Raw genomic sequence first — 13170 nt, forward strand, 5'->3', positions numbered from 1 at the left:
TGCAAGACAAACAACCGGCTTAGCCTACCCTACGGGATGATCCTAAGTTGGATCATGGAGAAAAAGGGGGTAGACCTAAGCCACACCGAGGTCAAAACCGCCAACGGCATGGTTTTCAATGCCTAAAACCTCCGCCGCAACGACATCTACTACACCGAGGGAGGACACTATCTCACCCTCGAAGAAATTTGCCAAAAACCCGAGGAGGAACGTAGGGAATTGGTTGATCGATTGGACATCTCCAACAAAAATCTCAAGCGAGCCATGCAAGATTGCGGAGGTACGGACTTGAATTTGAGTTGGAGATGAAAAATTCGCGAAGTGTTGTTTTGAGGTACATGGATGTACCCGCGGGCGGAACAGCAGGTAGGCGTCGAACCCGCCGCCCACCCGCGCGGTACAATGGTTGAGTAGCCTGTACCCGCGGGCGGAACCGTGGGTAGAGGCCTACCCGTGGGCGCACCCGCGGGTACGTAATGTTGGTTGTTTGGGGATTTGTTCCCCGTGATTCTTTTGATTCGGTATTTGGTCTTTGGACTTCCCGATGTTCTTTTGTGGAACTATTTGAGTGTCTTCTTGATGTTTCGTATGTCTAGAACTATATGGTAGGATTCCATGTAGGTTTTGGTGTCTTGAATCGTGGTAAGTGTTCAATATTGTGTTTCGTTGAACCGTGATGAGTCTTGTGTGTTCTTCGGAACTACGTTTGGTTTACCCGTTTGATAAGCATGTGTAACACCCCGTGTTACGGACCCTAAAACTATTTAATTAATTAATCAATAGCCCAAGAGAAAGAATAAATCATAATGATTAATTAGGGAAAAAGGCCCACCATAGTCCATGGGCCCTCATATATAAACCCAACCCCTAAACCCAATCCTTAGTTCCAAAAGGAATAGAATTAGCAAGCCTATAATATTAGTTCCTAATTAGGACTCCTAAATATATAAATAGGGGACTTAGGAGGCACCTAGAACTTCCCACAAAAATAACGCCCCACCACCCCAAAAGAGCTCCAAGAATCCCCTTAGGAGAAATCAAGAAAGCAAGGAAGCTTAAAGAAAGACCCTTCATAGCCAAGGAATTAATTAAGGCTAAGAGGTAACCCATGTCTCAACAAAACCTATTTTCATAGCTATGATTCCCCCTTAGGGTTTCCCCCATATTATTGTGATTGGCGAGATATGATGATAATTATTGATGTTTGATGTGATGATCCCATGAGGGATCTTGATAATCTTGATATTGGGAGATTCTTGATGATTATGGAATTCTTGATGATTATATAGAGTTCTTGATGATTATGTGTTGTTCTTGATAATTGTGTGATGCTCTTGATGTTTATGTGTTATTCTTACCGAATCTTGCAATTAGAAGACGAACCGTATTCTTGTTGATATAAAAGTGATTAGAACACTAGGTTGTATCGTATGATCTTATTCTTGGATTATCGGGTGGGGAAATCGCATGTTTGGGTGTTGATTATATTTAGAAAAGCATGATAGGTTATGTGTCGTTCGTTTCTTGTATTTGATTCGTTAATTCTCTACGTGTTGTCGTAAATTGCGTTGTAAAGTGTCTAAGCATAGTTTCGGGTTCCACAACGGTTCCCGGGGCGTAAAGTGTGTGAAAAGAGTCAGTGGGGGGTAGGGGACCCGCCACCTACCCACGGCCGTGAAACACCGCCCGGCAGCGGGTGGCCGGCGGGCGGGCAGCTGCCCGCCGGCGACCCGCTGCCCGGAACAGTATTCTCCGGCGGGCAGCCGGCGGGTGGCCCCCACCCACCGGCTACCCGCTGGAAATTCATCCCACCCGGGATCCCGGCTTCCCCGTTTGATGTTCCCCGTTCCCCGTGGTGTCCCAATGGACTCCGTCTATCGTGCCTATGTCTAGTTTGATGTTTCGGGTACCGTTCGTAGGTTTATGAGTCTATTATGTTGCATGCTAGTTGAATTGGTATCCCGTTGACCTAGGTGGAAGAAGTATGAACCCCTTAGGACTATTCTTAGTAAGTGATGGATCACGCATAGGTTTTGTTATACGTTTCCCCCCCCCCCCCCCCCCCCCCCTTCCTAATGTGTAATGTGGGTTGCATGTGCTTGCTATGTGTTATGTGTGTGTTACCCCAATTCGGTTGCGATCGGATTGGTTATCCTGAGCTGCGGTTCAGAAGCTGGCTGCGGTCAGATTGATACTCTTGGGCTGCGGTCCACCGTTTGGTTGCGATCAAACGTTTCTATACGAGCTGCGGTTCGTCCTTTTTCCTGGCTGCGGTCAGATGACATCCTCTTGGGCTGCGGTCCACTGTTTGGTTGCGATCAAACACTATGATGAGCTGCGGTTCATCGGTCGGTTGCGATCGACCCCTCCGTGTTGCGATATGGGGCAGGGTGCTGCGGGGCCGTGTCAGAGCTATATGCGCTGACCCTCATGTATGGGCATGCGATTGGTCCTGTGGCGCCAACAAAGTGTGTTATGTGTTGTGACAGGGACGAGTTGTGATTACAAGTGTCTTGGGGGATGTGACTATGGGATTTATATTGGGGATTGTTCATGTTGGGTTATGATCATTGTTTATGTTTTGCCTTATCTGTCTTATCTGTTGTGAACTGCATATGCTCGTTATAACTGTTGCTTGTGTCTGGCTTTATCTGTCGAGTCATTCCCGATTTTAAAGCTAAAGTTCGTAGGATATATATTCATGCTCAAAATGGTTTTCGTATATCTATATATATCTCTATATGTATTGTATTTCAACGCGTTGGAGTGGGTTACCAGCATCTCTCGCTGAACAGATATATTTGGCTTTCAGGCACAGAGGACTAGAGCACGGGAGCGCGCTAGAACTGGAGCGTAGAAGTAGAGTAGTTTCCCTTTCGGCCTGCGTGCCATATTATGCATTGTGTTTCAATGGATATTAGTTAGACAGCCTGTGCACCTGGGTTCTCTAGCCCAGGTGTGGCATAGCACCCCGTACACTTATGATATACTTTGGGATATAATGAGATATTAGCTTTATTATATAAGCTTAAAATGTCTTGAAAATCTGGGGTGTTACAGCATGCTAGTTCGGTGTTTAAATGCTAGCGTGTGTGTTATTTGTACCTTTTAATGGTTGATGATAACTTGTGTTATTCATCGTTGTTGTTGTTGGGCTGTGACCCATTCCTTGATTGAGTATGGTTTCTTTTCTTCGTTGTGATCCGTTGATTGATTCCTGTTGTGGTGTGATGTGTGCGTGGCTTTACCTGGATTGCACTATTAGTGGTATGAGACACTAGTCACCAAGGTATTGCAGCGGTCCTCGTGGTGACCGTGACGTGATTATGGAGTTGTGACCTGTGTGTCAGGTTCACGTATTTCTTGGGAAGACATGTGTTGCCGTGTGTGTGATCGGTACCCTTGTGTACTATGAAATTGGTGGTTTTGTTGGCGGTTTGTCGGCGGATGGGGACGACGGTCCTCGGGGGGAAAAGGTTGGACTTGGTTGTACAGGGGTCCGGGAGGTAATGGTTGGAAAGAAGATACAAGGTTGGGGGTAGCCATAAGGTTGGAACCGGGCATAAGGAAGGCATATCAACTCGTGATGGGTGATGTCACGAGGGCTTGTGTAGCCATTGTGGTGAGTTCTTCTCTTGTGACGTGTGTAGTCACAAAGGCATGTGTTGCCTTGGCATGTTTTGTCGTTGGGTGAGTCATGTTTCTTTTCGTTGTGCTTGTCGGGTTTTGATCTATTGAGTGATGATAGATCATGCCTTGACTCTTCTTGTGAGCCATGTTGTTCCTTGTGGTCTTAGGATGTGTTCTTATGTTGTTGTTGAGAGTGGTGAGTCTTGGGTTGAATATTGCTCTTGGTTTTGTACTTATATACTTACGTATTCCGTTTCGAAAATGGCTTTACAACTTATATCTATCTATGTATGATATTTCACATGTATTGGTGGGTTACCAGCATTATTCGCTGACCAGGCGTCGTCCCATGTTTTATTGTGTTCTTTCAGGTGATGTCTAGGCGAGTGTGCAGTTTAGTGCCTGTTAGCATAGCTTCTCCCGTTGGTTTTATGGCCTGTGTGCCGCTTTAGTTATAGACTTTGGAGACTTTTGGATAGTTGTAAACAATGCAGATTTCGCCGTAGCGTTCATCTTTGTTGGTGAACGTGGCAGAACACCCCATGACTTGGATTTATATTTATCCAGTTATCTTTCAGTCTTCCGCTGTGTTTGTTGTTTAGTTGTGTTATCTGCATTTTTTAAGGTTTTAATTAGCCTGTTTTAGGGGGTGTTACAGATACTTTGTCAATGTTCTTGATAAGCTGTGGATTCACCAAAGGCCTTGTTGACAAAACTCTATTTAGAATTCAAGATGGTGATCATATTTTATTAGTGCAAATCTATGTTGATGATATTATTTTTGGAAGCACTAACAATTCTTTGTGTGAGAAATTTTCAAAGCTTATGCAGAATAAATTCGAAATGAGCATGATGGGTGAATTGAATTACTTCTTGGGCTTACAAGTCAAACAACTGAAAGAAGGAATATTCATCAATCAAGCAAATTACACCCACGACTTGATAAAGAAGTTTGGCCTTGATGAAAAATCATCAATCAAAATTCCAATGAGCACATCATTGAGGCTAAACAAAGATGAAGATGGAAATGATGTCTATCAAACAAATTATAGAGGAATGATTGGTTATCTTCTATATCTTACTGGAAGCAGGAGGGACATTTCTTATGCTGTGGGAGTGTGTGCAAGATTGCAAGCAAATCCAAAAGAAAGCCACCTCACCGCAACAAAGAAGATCATACGATATCTGAAAGGCACAATCAATGTTGGATTGTGGTATCCAAAAGGTACAGATTTTACTCTAACGGGTTTTTCAGATGCGGATTTTGCAGGTTGCAAAATAGACAGAAAAAGCACTTCCGGGACATGCCAGTTCTTGGGGGGAAGGCTTGTTTCTTGGTTCAGCAAAAAACAAAATTCCATCGCAACTAGTACCGCCGAGGCCGAATATATTGCTGCAGGAAGTTGTTGTGCGCAAACTTTGTGGATGAAGCAACAATTGAAGGATTACGGAGTTAATTGTGATGCCGTTAGTATTTATTGTGATAATACTAGTGCAATCGCTATCACTCACAATCCGGTGCTTCACTCAAGAACCAAACATATCGACATTCGACATCACTTCATAAGGGATCACGTTGAAAATAAGAATCTAAAGATCGAATATATCCCTACGGAAAACCAAAGTTGCTGATATTCTCACGAAGCCTTTATGCGAAACGAGATTTTCTACCTTAAGGCACGAGTTGGGAATGATCCAAATGAGCTAAGTATCACTAGACTTAATCTCTCAATTTTAATTTGATACTTTGCTCAAAATAAATTATTTTACGTAATTATTTGCATATGTTTATTCGAAATTTTGTGTAATAAAATTGAAATATGTGTTAGGAATTTATTTATGTATTTGCATGTGTTATTTAACGTGAAATCATATGCCATGCAAATTAATTTGATGAAATATGCAATTCGTGATTATTTGACAATTTGTTTAGAATTGCATGATTCAATGTGTTAGTTAGTATGCGAATGATTGTTCATGTTTGTATTATTTGATTAATTTGTTTGCATGAACAATTTTCCTAAAAATTTAATTTAATAAGTTTACTGCATTATATATATGTGTTTCGTGCATATGTGGTTTATGTGATATAATTTGCTATAAAATGTTTTAGAAATCTGAGCTGAAAGTTAATATTTTCTGTTAGTTTCTAAAATATTTTAGACTCCGATTTGTGTGCAAATTATGTGAAGAGGTTTCTAAATATAAATTTGCGATACGTGTGTTAATTTTGTTAATTTCCAAAATGTGTTTAGAAATTGTCGTGTTTATGTTTAATGTATATTGTTATGTGTGATTGATTATTTATGGATTATTTTGCTACTAACGAGATGTTTGAGTGTGATTGTGTTTGTGGTACACGTTTTTGAGAAGGAAATCAGGAGATGAATGAGGAAAATCAGAGTTTAATTGGATATCAAACTTCCACTCATAAACTCCTACCATTTTTAAACCTCCCCCCAACCTAAACCTCCACCCATAATCCTCTCCTAGATCAAAATCTTTCCAAACTGATTCTCACTCTCTCTCTCGAATCGGCACCCCCATACCTCCCCTCAGCTAAATAATCTCAATCGTCTCCCACATAGCAATTAAAACCTAATCCCTCATTAAACTCTCCCCTCTAAACCGTTGCCCATCAAATCTCTTCCCATCCACCGCCATCTCGACCAATGAGAAGCCTTGCCGCTATCCGTCACATCCCGTAAATTCTAAACGACGGCCAGAAAATTAACTCACCATCGGCAAGCAAACCGATAGACTTCTCTGACCGTCCTATATAATGGGAGATAGCCGGACACTCTACCATGTGCAAGCTTTATGTATCTAAATTTTTTTGTAGGGTAAGATGGTGTCCAACGAATCCTAGGAGAACGCGATGAGGAAGCCGACTCAGAGAACTTGGGAGAAAGCTCTCAAACAACCTCTAAGGGCGCAACGAATGAACATACGAAGGAGAGAAGGAGAAACTCTTAGCAACCCACTGGTCTTGATATCCGAAGAGAGAAGGAACGAACCGGAGACGCCAAAAGTTCAATCAGTACCGGAGTCACCGCCACGTGAACCTGGTTTCATTTATGAAGAAGCAGATGACAAGAGGAGACTGACGATCAAACCAGACAAGGTGGAAGGGTCTGAACCTCCATTTATGAAGTTCTCACCAGTTGTCCAACCTGACCTTTATGATTAAATTCTGAATATGGGAAATTCAGAATACCTTTAGTATTTGAAGCAACTGACATTCAGACCTGTTTTACCCCCTCCTGGTTTCGAAGGGCTCTACCAATCTCCACCTCCACCAGAGCTTCTTCCAAAGTTTCCACCAAGTCTACCAACTCTTGCACCACTGCCACAAGAAGCTCTTGCTCCTCCACCGCCTCCTCAAATGCCGGTTAACCCGTTCATCCGTCATCCCATGGACTTTACTAGGTTTTTTAATCAAACCTACTCATCATCAAGCTCAAACGGGTCAATGCTCGAGGAAAGCGAGTCCAGTGACAACTCTGGACCAGGATACGCTCCTTCACCACCAGGGGGTTATGATTCTGATGACTGCATGAGCACTACTTCTCTGCTTGCTGATTATGATCCAAAAATGTTATCTCTCTCTTTCTCCCTAAGAAGGAGATAAATAAAAAATATGGATGTTTTTGCTTCTGGTTCTCTCTCTATCTCTCTCTCCTACAAATGAAAAATCCCTAAGATTTATAAAAAGAACAAAAATTTCGTAGCCAAGAAGATACTCAAAAAAAAAAAAAAAAAAAAAAAGGAAAAATATATGAATAAAAAAAAGGAGAATAAAAGAAATTAAAAAAATATATTATGGCTATAAGAAGGGATAAAAGAAGAAAAGAATTAAGAGGAGAATTTTCAGAAGAAGTAAGAGGTAATATACCAGTTGAAGTTGGAGTAGAAGTTGCTACTGAGAGTAAACAACAAATCACAGAGGATTTATCCAGTGTATTGCCAATACACAATACCGAGTCTACCATGCCTATCATGGACCCTGTTCTAGAAAATGAAGATTTATTTGCAGACAATTACACAAGAATAGAAGTTTTAGAAGAAGAGATTGGTGATCTCAATCACGAAATCGAATCACCTGAAGAAGAAGAAAGGATGCAACTTGTAGACACACCCGTTCTCACAGATCCGAGAAGGAGTCCATTTGGATCTCCTCAAAATTTTGTGCAGACAAGTGATCAAGAAGATGGCATTTTTACATCTTTATTTGCCAAAGTTGCCGAATCCGGTGATGTTGTTTGTCAAACCATTGGAGAAAAGTTGGATGAACAAAATCAAATGATGGAACAACAACACACGGATACCCGAGTCAATCTGAAAGAACTCATGGAGTATCAACACAGTTTGAAGACTTAGATTGACAAAGCAGAAAGAATCTTGAAAGGAGAAGTGACAAAAGGATTACTTGAAGTGATCCAACTCATGAAGAAAGAACGTGAAGCAGCTGAAAAGATTCACAACGAATGTCACTTGCGACAAATCAAAGCGATTCAAGATCAAGAAAGCCGAATCAACAAACTTGAAGTTGAATTCACAGTTGCAACAAACAAGCTGGACAACGTACAAACTGTTTCTATTGAAACACACAATTGTGTTGAAACTGTGTTAGCAAACCAAGACCGAGATTCTAAGACCCTTGCATTTTTGGTTGATAACACCAAAAGGGGGGAAGAAATTCTCAGTCACTTGGCTTTGCAACAACAAGAATTTATTCTTGGAAGCCAACAACAGCCAGTAATACCGACCCAAGGTCGAGGCCGAAGCCGCAGACAATCCTCACAAGGACCATCTCAGATTGGTTTTGCTCAGTTCGCGATTCCTAGTCTTGGTACGAGTACATCGAAAGTTGCTGAAACTCGTGGCTGGTTTGAATGCTCTAAAGGTCCCGCCACTCAGACAACAATATGGACTAAGGAAAATCTACCAAGCATGATCAAGGAATGGACTGCAGCGATCAAGCCCAATGGATCTCAGACAAGAATAAAGAAGAAGAAGGCAAAAGGAAAAGAACCGAGATGTGGTATGAACTAAGAGATTTCACTGGAAACATGGGCGTAAATCTTGGAGAAGAAAGAAGCTTCGAAGAATGTGTTTTATGGTGGGAACCTGGAGTTCTTCAAGGCAACAATATTAAGGAAGCTTTTGGATATTACATGGCTGGACAAGTTACAAAGAGATTTCAGAATGCGAAGTTCAAAGATAATTTCTTCAAGCTCAGAGAACATGTCAAGAAAATCTTGAAGAAAGACATAGGTGCGAAGAAACCCAGAAGGTAATCTAAAAAATCTCTTAAGCTGATGTTTTCACTATTTTCGAACCTCTGTTGCGTTTTTTCTCTGAATAAATTCGAAATATATCAATAATAATTTCCCATGGTCTTTTTGAGTTTAGAATTTTATTTATCTTTTGTAATTAGACCTTCGTGAATTAAAAAGACAAGGAATGTCAAAACGCACATAAAAGTTAAAAAAATGATGATCAAAAAAAAAAATATTCAAGATGCGTTTAGAAGCTTGTCTAAAAATTAATTCACAAGTTTCTTTTGATTGTGTCTAGAAAAAAATTTGTTAAACTCATCTTGGCTTTGTCAAATAAAATTGAGCAAAATGATTATTTTTCAAAGACTTAAAGCCAATGACTGAGTATAGGTTTTGGCATTATCGGAAAATTGTTAGGAATAAAGTGTAATGGTTTTGATATGCCAAATATGTATTTGTAGAACCCCCAATTTTATTTTATAGGTCTAGTAGAGTCTTAGACCATGATCGGGAAATTATTTAAGTTGCAAAAGAGAAAAACAGAGGAAGATGCATGAAAATAGAAGAATAAGATATCAAGCCTAAAATCAAGAATTTGTCTGGAGAAAATGACAAATTGAAGTAGAAGATGAATGATATGAAATTCACGTCGCTACTACTCAATAAGATATCCCAGAAGAATTTTTGTGAAAGAAAATTAAGATTGGAAGATTGCATAAATTTGACTTGGAGATCAAGCATCTATGGAAAGAAAGGGGTACGTCAAAGATGATTGGAGATATAACTAATAGATTGTATAGACGAAGTGGAAAAATACCTGATGTATTATGTGAAATGGTTTAAGTTCAAATCTCACAGTTAACAATTTTAAAAGGTAAAATTTGAGAAGCCAAAATTAATTAAGTCTGATGGAGTTAGGTGCTAGTTGGGAGCCCATTCAAAGGAATTGGGGCCGATTTGGGAGCTAGTTTCACATGGGAATCAATTCAAGTTGTAGTATGGGATGCACTAGTTGGGAATCAATTCAAGTTGTAGTATGGGATGCACTAGTTGGGAATCAATTCAAGTTGTAGTATGGGATGCACTAGTTGGGAGCCAACCGATTAGTTTCACATGGGAATCAATTCAAGTTGTAGTATGGGATGCACTAGTTGGGAGCCAGCCGATTAGTTTCACATGGGAATCAATTTCACATGGGAATCAATTCTAGATCAATTCAAGTTGTAGTATGGGATGCACTAGTTGGGAGCCGATTTCAGAGAAATTTGTGCAATTGAAATTGGGAGCTAGTTTCACATGGGAATCAATTCTAGATCAATTCAAGTTGTAGTATGGGATGCACTAGTTGGGGGCCGATTTCAGAGCAATTTGTAGTATGGGATGCACTAGTTGGGAGCCAATTTCAGAGCAATTGAAATTGGGAGCTAGTTTCACATGGGAATCAATTCAAGTTGGGAGCCAATTCAAGTTTTAGTATGGGATGCACTAGTTGGGAGCCAATTCAAAGGAATTGGGAGACGATTTCAAAGCAACAAGCTTTGAATTGGGAGCCGATTTCAGAGCAACAAGAACCACTTCACAGCTGATCAGAGAAGTCATTCTACACGAAACTGAGACCCAGATATTCCCAAGAAACGTGAGAAAACCAGAGGAATATCAAATGAAGTTTGGGGACTCATTTGCATGAAGTTGAAGCTCTACCCACGGCTAGCTTATCTTTTTGAAGCTCTACCAACGGCTAGCTTATCTTTTCTGACACTTTGCCAGAAGATAAGATAAGATCTCTGACAAAAGATACAAGAATTCAAAAATGAGATCGTCTCTTTCCAACGGGCAGATTCTCATTACCAGCTATAAAAGGATGAAGATATGAAGACTTAAAGATGGGAAACTAACGAGCAAGAAAGCAAGAATACATAGAGAAAAAAATTTCATTTGGTACAGAGCACACCAAAAGAAATCTTCAAGTGAGAAAAGTGAGAAAGAACTCTGAGAGCTTAAAGAGAAATATTCAGAGAGTTCTTGAACAGAGCAAAACAGAGCATAAAAATCAAGTGCTTTACTTGATACATTCAAAGAGAGGAAACACTCAGAGCTATCAAGAGAAATCTTTCAAAGAGTGTTACATCTTCATCAAAGAGACTAAGCGCATCATTGAAGATCAACTACAGAGTCTCGAAGTTGGAAGCAAGACAAAACTTGTTTTCGAACAAAACAAGAAAACAGAGGAAAGTAGCACGGAGCTGAGAAATCCTGGGTTGCCACACGGAGCTGTGAGATCCGAAGCAGCAGTGTCGGAGGCACTGGGTGTGATTAGTGCGGGCTTTGTGATCAAAGCACTAGATCACGGGATACGTTTCTACCGGAGTGTGGAAAACAGGGAGAAAGTAACGCGGAGTCGTGAAATCCTGGGATAGTAGCGCGGCGACGTGAAACCCGAAGCAGCAGTGTGGTGTCACTGGGCGTGATTAGTGCGAGCTTGGTGATCAAAGCACTAGATCACGGAATTCATTGTATCTTGGAACCAAGAAGTGGTGGATATAGTGAATTTTTCTTGGAGATAAGAGCAAGTGGAGTAGGAGGATTACACCACCTCCGAACCACTATAATTGTCTTGTGTTCTTTACTGCTTTCTTTACTTATTGCTCTTTACTTGCTTCACACGAGATATACTTGTCACAATCTCACACACTTTATCTTTATTTATTTCCGCTGCGCACCATACTCTAACAATCTAGTTAAGAGTTTTGGTTTCTCTCTGGCTTAGCAATTGTTGTGCTATGCGAAAAAGTTTGAAAGTCTATTCACCCCCCCCCCCCCCCTCTAGACTTTCACCTTACCTCTTTTGGGACCAACAGTTACTAGTATACCATGTGCTTGAGGGGGAGTATTAGGGCTAGCTAGTATTAGAACTCTTTGTATTTGAGTTATAGTATGACTTCCTGTCATAGTCTCACTATGATTCCTCTTGTATATAATCCCCCTGTCTATACAGTTGTAATCTATAGTTTATCTAATACAATTATACGATTCTCATCGGGTGCGCCCCTCCTGCAGGGCCTTTGCATCCCTCGTCTTGGTTCGGCTACATGGGTTCGGCGGTGTGAGGCCGACTGGGTGAGGAAGGGCCAACCCGGTGTTCGTTTAGGGGTGGTAAAGGGTGGCATGCCTGGCGCGAGGTGTTGCATGCAGCGACGGGGAACGACATGGCCCGTCACGGCTTCCGCATCACTCGGAGGCGTCACGTCGCTACCCCTCCCCTTCTTTGGTGGGGGTGGTGTTGGGTTGTCTCGCGTGCGGTTGGACGTGAGTGGTGTACATAGCTGATGAAGATGATATAGCTTGGATCATCTTAAACATGGACGGCATAGTAAAGGCGTGTCTGCTATAAAAGGGACGACGCTCTGCTTCTTGGGATCATGGTTTGAACATCATAGGTCTTCTAGTGATTATTTAGAACAAAACTTAATATTTCAGTTATGCTTTTGCATTATTAGAATGATTTAGGTCATTATGATATTAATATTTTTTGTATGTATTTTTATAATGGTACAATTGTACATTATTTTACAAATACTATACTATTATTTTTTTATCGAACAAAATTGTTCTTACATCATTGTGAGACCTGTGCGACCTAACTACAAAGTTATTGATCATAAATACAATTACACATGAACTCTAAAACGGTACGACCATTTTCAAAAAAATTGACAATGTTGACACCACTGGCTCCAATTGAACAAGTTTACCTATCAGAATATTATCAATGCATGAAAACTTCTAAAGAAATTTGTAAGTTACTTTAATTTTTACTATATCATTATAACAATATCTATTGTAATCATATATTTTGAATTATTTATTATCATCCTCCATTGACAACAATTGTAGCAATTGTAATTGACAAACTCTCATAATAATTTATTTCAACAACGAATAGAAATTAAAAAAATCAATGATTTAATTATTGTTGATGAAAAGTATGTATGTCACTTTATTACTCTTATTAAATTAAATAAATTAGTAGCTACAACAAAAAATAATACATATGCATTTATTTAATTTAGAATTAGATGTCTATAATGCCTTTATTTAAAAAAAAATTATTCATTATAAAAAATTTAAAAAGACATATAATTTCATGAGTTATATTATTACCTTCAAATTTATTATATTCACTACATTGTCCATTATCTTCTTTTTTACATTAACTTGTAATTAAATATCAAAGTTATAAGACAAAATAAGGTATATA

The sequence above is a fragment of the Ipomoea nil genome, unplaced genomic scaffold, assembly GCF_001879475.1.
Source record: "Ipomoea nil cultivar Tokyo-kokei standard unplaced genomic scaffold, Asagao_1.1 scaffold3030, whole genome shotgun sequence".
Classification (NCBI taxonomy): Eukaryota; Viridiplantae; Streptophyta; class Magnoliopsida; order Solanales; family Convolvulaceae; genus Ipomoea; species Ipomoea nil.